Source organism: Leptonychotes weddellii, unplaced genomic scaffold (genome assembly GCF_054177405.1).
Source record: "Leptonychotes weddellii isolate Sample4059 unplaced genomic scaffold, ASM5417740v2 HiC_scaffold_4101, whole genome shotgun sequence".
In the NCBI taxonomy this organism is placed as follows: domain Eukaryota; kingdom Metazoa; phylum Chordata; class Mammalia; order Carnivora; family Phocidae; genus Leptonychotes; species Leptonychotes weddellii.
Window position 1 is genome coordinate 1 of NW_028007484.1, and position 12,009 is coordinate 12,009.

Sequence of the window (12,009 nt, forward strand, 5' to 3'; positions counted from 1 at the left end):
AAAAAAAAAAAGATTGACTAAGGTGTGCACAGTATTGAGAGGGATGTCCTAGAGGCCCATAGTAAGCCACTCCTCTCTCAAATCAGCTGACTGATCAATGTTCTGTTGTGGAGGGCCGTCTTCAAGCAATGCATAGAGGGTCTCTAATCCCCAGCACAGCACTGAAAAATTCTTTTGCAGACAATTCATAATGAGTGGCAATCCACAGGAAGAGAGAGTCATTTATACCTTTAATATTACCTTTGTAAAATGAAGGGAAGCAGTGACTGTTTACGGGGGTGCGGAGGATATGGGAGACTGGGCACCACAGAGTTGGGGACACCAAGGAAGGAGTTAGAACTTGGGGAAAGAATGAGGTCTGGAAAAAAAAAGGGTTTTGCTATTTTCTTATTTTAAGAAAGGAAATCTCACCCAGACAGAGAGGAAAGGAGACTAAGGTAGAAATGGAAAAGAATGGGAAATTAAGGAAGAGGTGCTTGAACACAATCACACTTTCTGTGAGACCGCTAAGTAGGCAGTAATGAAATGATAAAATCCTAACTCCTAGGGGTGAATCTCTCCATTTTGTTTTGTTTTCTTGTTTAGGGTTCGCTGATATGTCAGAGGCTGGGCCAAAAGGGCATCTTGTCTTCATGAGCGCACCAGCACTGCTCAGTACATGGGGAAGCGGTGCTCCCCTCCCACCCTGCTTAAGGAAAACCACCCATACACACAGCTGACGTAATGTGGGGACTAAAAGGCTTAAGTAGAAAGACCAAGAGTCAGCCCTTAGCCATGATTTCCCAAACCCACCTTTCTGCTGGTAAGAAACTAATGCCACCGTTTGATCAGCATAGTTGTGCTTGCGTTTGGTTGAGGACTCCACCTCTGGGGGAGGACTGAGAAACTCACCAATGACATGCCATAGTTCTGCACGAGACAGCTTCATGAGGGTCACAATCCTCACCAACATACCAGGGCAGGAGGAAATCCGTTTTGCAGAAACTTCAAAGCACGTGCATAATATACTGAGATCAATAAAGACCACAAAAGAAATAATACACCAATGAGAAAATAACAGGGATTCTTTATAAACGTGTATGGGATTGAAATTATCCCTGCCACATGTATATTTTCATTCCAGAGAATTAGGAGATTTACTTCCACATAACCTACGGGGACCATCTCCAGAGCTTCCCGTTCCCCTTGAATGGCCTCCTCTGGACAGAAGTCCCAGCATGACAGCAGTGGTAACTCTCGATTCCTCACACGGCCATGACCTAGATCAAGTCCAGCTGTGAACAAGAAGGACATTTTTAGAAAGGAACCAACTCCAGACCACTGCTTCTGTGGTGGGAGCCAGTTTAACAACATGGCTCTCTTCACTTCTGGTATAGCTGGACTTGGGCACCGACTTACTGCCAACTATCGGAGGTGTTAAATACCAAGTGTCTCATTACAGCACTAAGAACTCCACAAAAAGACTGAAAGTGTTTACTGGAATCAGCTGTCATGTGCAGCTTCTAGGTAGGAAGTCTCCACACATGAAAGAGGGATACAAAGCCAAACTTACACCACGCGTCCCAGGCATCCAGACGTGGTACGAGGAGGTCCAGAAACACCCAAATGCCTATCAGCCCATTTTGTTTACATTAAGTTAATCGAGAACATTCAAGAATTAGGCTTCTGAAAGGCTGTTTTTATTTGTCAACCCACACAAATTGCATGTTGTATTGCCTATTTGGGTTGAGAGCAATTTCAGTAAATTACGACATTCTGCTACTAAAGGAATGGCCTCGCCAGCTCTTTTCAGTCCTTCACAGGAGAGGATTAAACTGAATGAACAATGTAACTGAAACCTGAGAGCACAGGAATTTCCATTATGAAATTACCTATCTGATTAAATTTATAATGGCAATAAATAATAGTAGAGGGAGCTTCTGGCATATCAGCAATTAAAACTCAAATAAGAAACAAGTCTACGATCAGCAGCGTTGTGGCTATGTTTACAGCTTGGCGATTTCAATCTGGAGAACACCTGGTATATATTAAAAGCACTTACTAAATCATCCACGTCACCACCTTCTGCAAATATGGCTGCTGTGTCTTCATTTGGATTTTCTTTAGGGGCCAGAAACTGTGAACAGAAAGTCAGGGACACCACGATGACATTTTTGCCTCTTTGGACGGAAGGCACGGTCTGCTAGCGGCACCACAGGCAGATTGAAGAAGGCTTGCTTCGCAGTCTCACTGCAACGGCCTCAAAGAAACATCACCTGGATGCACACGCCTTCCTCTGGCCCCAGGTGAGAGGACTGATTTTGAAGTTGAAGAGCCCACATTCCCTAGTCACCATGAGAAAGTTCTTGTGAAGAGGGAGGAAACGACACGGCTCGCCAAGGCAGTGACCCCATGGATGGGCCCATGTCAGGTGCAGAGGTCAACTGATATTCCCATTTCTGCTTCCACAGGGGATATGTGTGCTCATTAGGGTTAAGAAAAAAACCAGACTCCCCAAACCGATATGTCTTCTCTCCTGAAAGGAGCATAAGAACCAAGTGTTTGAACTCAACAATTAGAATCTCATTCCTCAACTCTGCAGAGGACAAAAGGAAGACTTCCTGTAAATGATGTGAAACACAAAAACAGGTGAGCTTGGGAGGCTGGGCAATTCCTTTTCTGGAAATCCTTCAACAGTGTTAGGAAATGTCTGAAAAAGGAAGGTGGATGAGAAAGCTTCTAGTGCATGATTCTGCTCAGCATTAGTACTCTAGACCTGGAGCTTCTAAAAGACAGATGCGCAGAAAAGCAAGGGCCTTGAATTGGAAGTCTGCAAGGATCTAGGGATGAAATTCAGATTTTAAAAGGGTACTGGGTGCTCTTGAAAATCATATGAACACTCCTGCTCTCCGTCCTGTCCCTCTACGAAATAGCAGTGGGGACTCCTTTCCTCAAGGCTCACGGTAACTGCATCTAAGAGTTAGGTTTTGTCCACCACTTATCTAACAAGCAAAGGTGACCCATCTTCCAGTATCGTAACTACTTGAAATGGCAGCAGAGCCAAACCTGGAGGAATGTTTTTAAAGGGGAAGCTGGAAGGTGGGGCATCCCTCTCCCCATCAGCACTCCTCAGGGTCCGTGTGCGCAGAGCACGCACACGCTGAGCGAGCCTTCCAGCCCCCTTCTGCTCTCCCGTGGCTGCCTCCACCCAGGATGGAAAGGTGTACTTTTCTCACTACCTCAACATGAAAACAAGGCAAGAACTGCTTTCCCTATACATTCCTGTTATGGTACAATGGAAACCATTGAGGCCTCTGAAACCTAAGATTTACAAATAGGCTAAAATATATCTCTTTGACAAACCATGAACTAAATTCACTCTCAAACATCAGGCTGTGTGCAGCAAGTCTCAGGAAGCCAGGGCTGCAGGTCCTTCTGTGCCTCATGTCCAGAAACTCACGCACACAGGTTAACGAGAGACAGTGGAGGCTGCATCTGCAGAACTGAACGGTGGACGTGGCCATGACAGTTTGCTTTTGACTCAACTTCCCTCCTGGACTTTGTTTTCCCTCAGTCAAAACCACCTCACCATTCATTAACTTCAGTTTTGACTGAGAGAGTAAGGAATTTATCTTCTTCTATGGACATTTACGGATCTCTCCATAGCCCCTTGTTGACCTTAAATTGGACCATGCCCAACGCTGGGAATCAATGGTATGAGAGACAGGAAATGCTAGCAAGGGGGGGAGGGGGTATAGTCTGCAACAGAACTGTAATGGAGCTTCTGTATCATTAATTCTATTTATTTACTTTGGCTGATTATTAATAAAGATATCTGAGGGCCAAGTATAGATAAATTATTCACACATGTATTTGCATGTGGTGTATGTCTAAAGACTAAACTCTGCTCTAGCCTAGACTCCAAGATATCTAGGATACCCTAGATTATGATTTTAATTATTACTAAAAGTGGTTTTTACTTTGGTCTTCTCCTCTTCTACTCATTCCATGAACCTGCATGATTTTCCCTATACTAGAAATGCGCTTGGCTAAAAGGTAAGACTTACCCAGTTTGGGTGAAGAGAATTAAAAGTAGAGCCGTGTCTTCCCATAAGCCTCTGCGGGGCCACAAATGACGAGCACTCTCCAAAGACCGACAGACTCCCTGGGCTCAGCAGTTCTGCCGGCCACCACACCCTTTATCACCCTTGGTAAGAGGATGCACGGTAGGCACTTCCAAATCTAGGAAACCCCTACCATTTCCTGGCACCCAGCCTCTACGAGCCCCCAACTCCAACCCCTCTCAGCCGCACAGCCCGTTTCACAGCGTGATGGCCGGATCAATGAGGGCAGGGCTGTGTGCACAGGGCGGCCATGCCACGTACAGTTAAACACAAACGGCACACCTGGCGACCAGGCTGAGTCGCTAGGAAGACAGGAGCAGCAGCAAGCAAACTTGCACTTCCATCAAGGGCTACACTCGTGCAAGTGATTTTCCTGACAGATCTGCTGCATACTTGCGCGTCAGCAATGACAGCTGAGAGCTGGGCTGCCATCCATTACCTCCCCAAAGCCCCAGGCAAGGCCGATCCCTTACACATATCGCTCGTCTTCATCAGAGTTTTTAACTACAAGTAATTTGCAGGCTGTGCAGAGTGACAGGAAGCCAGAGATACAGCAGAGAATTCAATGACTGGCCTCCTTTCTCAATGAAAGCAACAGATTCTCTGAACCCAACAGGAAGGGGCAGGCGCCAACTCTCATCTTTTCTTGTGTTCTTTCCCCTCTGCAATGCTCAGAAGTCGAGAACAAACAGGAAGGACACTGTGTGACATACTCCTCCTTCCTCAAACGACCAGGATTTACTTGGGGTTACCAAGAAAGAGTGTCCTTCCTTGGAGAGCTTTATGACATGGATGAACTATTACTTTGCAAGCACACTGAAATACAACCCTGGCCACAAGCAGAGAAATGGAGTCAATAATGTCTGTACAGAAACTTCCAGTCTAATCCCTCCAGAAGACTAAAAACTAACAATCAGCTTGTGCTCAGACCCTTACCAATCTCCAAATTAAAATCACATGGCTTCCACTGGGCTGACTCCAACACCATCAGGTGATTCCAAAGACTCACCCGTAATTCAGATGCATAAAAGCATCAGGAAGAACAAGTCTGTTTGCATGCATTTTGTCTAGAAGGACGTACGTCTGAATTCAATGCCCCCGTATCTTAGATCACGCCATAAAGGCAGTATCGCACAGCAGAGAAATCCTACAACCTAACGTGGGAGAACAGAACCCTAACCTTAGCTCTGTTAGTTCCTCAGTAACCCTGGGCAAGCTGCTGGACCTTTCTATAATTAACAAAATGAGACTACTACTACTACTCACCCTATTTCATGGCATTGTAGCGAGTCTCACACGAAATAGAGCATGCAAATTTGCTTTGTCATACTGTAGGTTGTATGTTCCAATTCCTAGGAAAATACCCAATACATGTCCACCAAGTGATACGTACAAGAATATCCATAGCATTTTTAGGGGCGCCTGGGTGGCTAAGTCGGTTAGCCATCTGACTCCTGATTTCGGCTCAGGTCATGATCTCAGGGTCATGGGATTGAGCCCTGTGTCAGGATCTGCACTCAGCAGGGAGTCTGCTTGAGATTCTCTCTCCCTCTGCCCCTCCCCCTGCTCTCTTTCTTCCTCTCTCTAAAACGGATAAATAAATCTTAAAAAAAAAAAAAAAGTATCCACAGCATTTTTATTCGTAATTGCTAAAGTGTGGAAAGAATCAAATGCCCATTGTCAGAATGGATAAATACATTGTGGTATAACCATAAAAGGGAGCACTACATAGGTTTACTAAAGAAAGCACAACTCTTAACATCATGGATGAATCAAAAGGTTAAGGACAGGCAAAAGTACTCTCCAGTGACTGGTGTCAGAAGAGCGGAAACCTCAGGGGTCAGGGGTTTCTGACAAGGAAGGGCACAGGGAGGCTTCCGGACTGATGTAAATGTTCTTTAGATCTGACTGCTGGTGCCCAGAGGTGTGAACATGTAAGACTTTATCAGGTTGCACATTTCACATCTGTGCATTTATTGTATGTATGTTTCACCTCAACAGAAATTTTAAAATTGTTTATTAAAAGTATCAAGCTCTAAACAAATGTGAGGTAAAATTGTGGTACTTTCCTTATTGCTTTTCTTTGAATTAGCACAGAGAACAACTCCACCAGAGATTTAAGGTGGAGAAGGAAAGTGGAAAAGAGCAAAGGAAAATACCATGGGGTCAACGGGGAACAGTAATTAAAGAAAACTATTCTCAAGAAATGATTCTTAAACTTTATCTTGTAAGTGCTCACAAGACTTTGGAGATCTCTTTAAAACTCACACACAGAAAACTGGGTGCACTCTTGCAAGAGGGACCTCGAGCATCTTTCCCATATGTAGATGTGGCTGGTGGCATTCTAAGGTGGAGGCGTGGGGCCATGGTGTGACAGGGGTGACTGACCTAGGTCTGCAGGGGTCTTGATTCTAGTCAATTCTGCTAGCCATGAATTTGCCAGGAGACAGTAAGTCAACGTCACCTCTCTAGACCGAGTCTGTAAAATGACCAGACTGCTAAACTCCTATCGCCTATGAGGCTAAGGTGGAAAATCAATGTCAACAACAATAAAGGCCAGATTAGGCAGCTACCAGAAACACTAGTGCTGAAAAGATACCAACCCCCACCCCCCCGAGTTCGTATCAAATGCTTAGATATAGTTTGGCCCCTTGGAATCCTGTGAGGTACAACGCTGCAAAGCCACGGGGATAAGTCCTCTTTCCCCTCTGTGCTCTTACTACAGAGTAAAAAGAATGGAGGACCGGAGATCAGTCCTAGAACAGGACTCCTGGCCAGGGACTTACTAAGAGATCTCAGCCATGTTATTTTATTTCCCGGGACCCTAAAATTCTTCATCTATAAAATAAGGAGTTTGGACTAGATGAGTGTTTTTCAGGTTCTGTTCCTTAAGGTCCTGAAGGTTCTTCCGAGTCCCCTGTGCATGGGCAATCCCGACCTGCCGCACCCACTGCCTACCGACTGAGGAGCACCACCTTTCTCTGTTTCATAGATCAGGCCTCCCTGTAAGCTTTAGTTTTAAAAATAAAAACTCCATTAGAAGATCATTAGAATTCTTTCCAGCTGAATAAAATGATATACAACTTAAGCCAATTTCCTCTGCCTTAGTTAAGGATCTGGCTTGTTTTCATTCTTCTAACCCAGGGCTTCCCAACATCATTATCAACACTTTGGGCCAGATAATTCTTGACATGGGGGCTGTCCTGTTTCCTAGCATCCCTGGCCTCTGGTTGCTAGGAGTCAGTAGCAGCCCCTCCCCCTGTGGTAAAGAACTGACAGGTTATAGTGACAAAAATAAATGTGAAAGAGGGATCATGTTTATGTCTAGGCTTCAAAATGAAAGGGGAGCTGTCAGTGAATTTAAAAGAAAGTGGCTATTTAAACTCACGTTGTGGAAGAACTTTCTATTTCTGTAGCAGGACTGACTTACCTAGATTTCTCAGGGTCATAAAATCTACACTTTTCAAGAATACACCAGAGAGAAATGGCTCTCCTTAAGAGATGCAAGTGTAAAGTTATGATTTAATTTTCATTTAAAATGGACATCCCTGGATAATTATTTCCTTTCAAATCATCAACATTTAATAAAAATAATTCAACAGCTTGCTAACTTTAAATAACTTATGTAAGTGCCTTAGAAGACTTGAAATGGGCTGTGAGTACTGCTCTTCAACCTCTGATTATAGTCAGGTTTCCTTAATTAATTATACGGCGAGTGACCAAACTCAACACTTCCTTTGAAGGCGATATACATACTGCAGTGCACTGTTGTCAGAACAGACTACCATCCCAGACTGGGCTGAGGCGTGTCTCTCTCCTGGGAACCACAAGGAGCCAGCTTCTCTGAGCCAGACTCACCCCCAGTGATTCTCCCCGTCATCCCCCACGCTCTCTTTCACACTTCTCTCCAAAAACCTACAGGTGCCATTTAAAAACATTTTTAATACAAAGGATTTCGTTTTTCCCCTGGGAAACAAAATTTATGTTTTTAAACATTAAACAAAAAAAAGATGGCAAGTTCTGAGTTATCTTCAATTACAACCAGCTGAAATCAGTTCTGCTGACACTGGAACCATGCAAGAACAGTGCCCCAAAACTCGTCATTAACTCAAAGTCCTCTGCAGCTGAATGAACAGACATGAAGATTCCCCATGGTTAGGCTCTGTGCCCTTAAGTTCCAAAGAAGACACCACCTTTGCATCACAGAACAAGCCCCAGAGAATTTGCGAGAAGCACGTCATCCCTTCTTAGATTTCTTTCCTCTCTACTATTCTGGACTCACTTAGCTATGACATCTTTGGTTAAGATGAACTATACTGCTGAGAGGAAAACTACTACCTTTTTAGATTGGTGCTCTTGTCTTCCTTCAGTAACAGTAACATGTACTCAACTCTCACCTGGATGACAGATTTTTAAAAATGCAATAATGACTGGGGCGCCTGAGTGGCTCAGTCATTTAAGCACTTGCCTTCGGCTTAGGTCATGATCTTGGGGTCCTGGGATTGAGCCCCACATCAGGCTCCCTGCACATTGGGGAGTCTGCTTCTCCCTCTGTGCCTCCCCCTGCTTGAGCTCTCTCTCTCTCCAATAAATAAATACATAAAAACTTTAAAAAAAAATAAAATGCAATAATGACTAAAATTAAATGATTTGCTTTGACTTATTTGACTTGTTTAGCAAAAGCTGACTGATAAGCCCTCACGCTAAGTGATGGTTAATTTCATGTGTCCACCTGGCTTAGACCACAGTGCCCAGCTGTGGTGCTAAACACTAGTCTGGATGTTGCTGTGAAGGTATTCTGTAGATGTGATTAACATTTACAATCAGCTGACCTGAAGTAAAGATTACCCTTGGTCATACTGGTAGGCCTCATCCAATCAGCTTAAGGAATCCTGCCTCAGGACTGTAACACAGAAATCTTGCCCGAATTTCCAGCCTGCTGGCCTGTCTTACAAATTTCAGATGTGCCAGTCTCCACAATTTCATGAGCCAATTCTTTAAAATAAATAAATCTCTCCCTCCCACACACACACACACACACACACACATCCATATATATAGTCTACTGGTTCTGTCTCTCTGGAGAGCACTGAGTGATACACTAGTTCCAAGGGGAAATATTATCATGCCATTGTATAAAGTCACAAACAGAAATAAAATCAAGCAGTTAAATGACATCTTGTAGAGTAATGACATATTCACAGTACTGACTGTGGTGGAAGAGGTACAGACATAGTGGAGCCCCTTCTAAGACAATCCTCAGCATGTTAGTGTGTGCTTCTAAAATTCCAGGATCTCACTTCCTGAAAGCAGAGACCATATATGTTCTTTAACAAAATGCTTTTGCCAGGCAAAGTAGCCTTAATACAAATTCTCGTATATTCTAATTTCTTTCCCAAAAAATACTACTGTTTCTGCCAAATGCCTTTTTGAGTTGAAATTGTAAGGCATTTTTAAATTTGGCCTGAATTTAGCCGTAAGACGAATACTTCCAGCCTTGTTCCTGCCACTCCCTTAACAGATTCCTGTCCACCAGCCCGTATCAAGCTCTCTGTGAGCGTGTGTAGTTACGTTTTTAAATCTCCAATATTCTCCTCTGCAAGCCTGTAGCTGTTTCTGGAGGGCAGGAGTGCCGTCTTATTACCCAGCACAGTGCCTAGCAGACAGCCGAGGCTTTAGCACGAGACCGAGAGCCGCTGGGCGCTGTGCCAGCAAGCCTGGATCAGTCAGGGACTGTAACTGAAGCTCAGTGTTACCAACCATATACTCTTGAGGAACTCTATTTAATTTTAACTCTCATCACAAACGTGAGGTATAATGAAAGATCACTAAACTCAATAGCCACATATACTTGATTCATAGCTGAATCAGGCTCAAACAGGGAGACCTTGGTCTGCTTGTGTCAATACATGAGTCGTTCACTAAAAACACCTCTGGATGTGCCTTACTCTGGAATACTAAGGTTTCTCTACTTCGCTACACATTATAATCACCTGAGAGGCTTTAAGAACTCAAACCCTGCCCACGACCCCATTTTGGATTACCAGAATCTTTGGGGGAGGGGCCTTGTCATCAATACTTCTTAAATAATAGCTCCCCAGGTGACTGAAGTGTGGCCATAGTGGGAATCACTGGGCTACCTGGATTTCATAGCCTTTACCAATGTCTCGGCTACGCTTGGTATGCGCTATGGACTTCAGGAGCTCTAGAGCTAATGACACTATGATTCCAGGTGAGTTCTAGAAACAGGGGTACAGTCTATGGAAGACTGAGGGAGTTTACAATTTCTCCTACAAAAACGCTGTAGTTGAAGGAAAAGGAATTGGCCAATTGGTCAAATAAAGAATAGGTACACTAATTTAGTTACCCTTAAAATTTAAATTTTTCAAGGAGGAATGGCATCAAGAAAATAATACCCGTTAAAATAATTCATCTAAAGATGATGTTATTCCACAATACCTTTTTGGCTTCCTCAGCTGTGACGGAACTTCCAGGGGCTTCATCTTTGGTGATCAGAGTAATTCCATCTAAAAAGTAATTCAGAGTGAAATCCCAGTGCAAAGCAATCCCAACCGTACCTTCCTCCCCACCACACCTCCTCCCATCTCTACATTAGAGATTTTTAAAACTCCACAGATGCTCTTCTCTATAAGAAATGGAAGACTGTGAAGGCACTTAACTCACACTGTTCCTTCCATCTTATATTATCCTGTTTCCTACTTAGCCTGTGTAAAATAAAGGCCACATCTCAAATGCTATCTGCTGCATGAAGTCTTCCCTGATTAAATCTCTCCTTCAGAGTTTTCAGATCACTCTGTTTATGCCTTTGAAGTTGCTGTCATCATATCTTACCTTGTGTAACTATGTGTACATATTTTTTCTCTCTTAATGGACCATACTTTTCTCAAGGGCAGGGAATGGGTTTTATTCATCTTTCTATTCCCTTCAGTGTAGGCATGGCACAAGCTCAGTAAATAAATAACTGAATGACTATATACTTTGGCCCAAACCCATTAGATACCCAATATAGGAAGCTGCAGACATTCTGACTTCTAGTAATGTTACTGGCTACTGATGGAATGGCAAGAGGCCCAAGGCTGGGAGGAAACATGCTCTCACAATGGTTATGTCTATCATTTAGCACATACATCAATTTTAGCTCAGTGAGAGCAATTCAAGGATAGAAAATCTACCCTTCAGTTTTCTCTTCTTCCTAAGATTTTCTTCTGCCTCAAATGGCTAATGCATGATAAACTTTCAGAAAAGCACATACATCTAACATCCATTTATACGTAGAAATGGCACAGGTCATGTGTATTAGGATATAAACTCTCAGAAAATATGTACCTTGTGTATGTCCTGTAAGTTTCCTTTCAGCAAACAATATGCTGGAGGCAATCAATAAACACCAAAACCAATCTCCTTCATCTACTAGGTCGGCAGCAGAGACACCAGAGTGATTTGAGTAAGCCCCATTCACCACCTATTCTAATTGCTTTTGCTCCCCAGTGTAGAAGTTAAAGGGCTGAAAAATTAACTGTCAGGGAAATAGTTGCCTGAGTGATGAAAAGCTGCCCCTTAGAAGCTGGATAGATAGATATGCAACTCCTTTTTACAGAGTTTGCACAGAAAGGTTGAAACTAATCTGAGGGCCCTACTTCAAGTGAAAAGTTTCACAATTTACAACATCATTGCTTTCATAAGAGGTTTTTTTTTTTTTTTTTAAGATTTTATTTATTTATTTGAGAGAGAGAGAATGAGAGACAGAGAGCATGAGAGGGAGGAGGGTCAGAGGGAGAAGCAGACTCCCTGCCGAGCAGGGAGCCCGATGCGGGACTCGATCCTGGGACTCCAGGATCATGACCTGAGCCGAAGGCAGTCGCTTAACCAACTGAGCCACCCAGGC

At 43.6% G+C, this 12,009-nt stretch overlaps 1 long non-coding RNA gene across 1 annotated transcript; it reads right to left on the minus strand.

Moving 5' to 3' along the window:
- Positions 1-1,046: 1,046 nt before the first annotated feature.
- LOC145719380 (uncharacterized) lies at positions 1,047-10,655 on the minus strand. Its single transcript, XR_014142344.1, has 3 exons — positions 10,563-10,655; positions 2,042-2,116; positions 1,047-1,274 (listed from the first exon to the last, which is right to left on the minus strand). It is a non-coding gene; the product is annotated as an uncharacterized LOC145719380 (long non-coding RNA).
- Between the last annotated feature and the right edge of the window lie 1,354 nt (positions 10,656-12,009).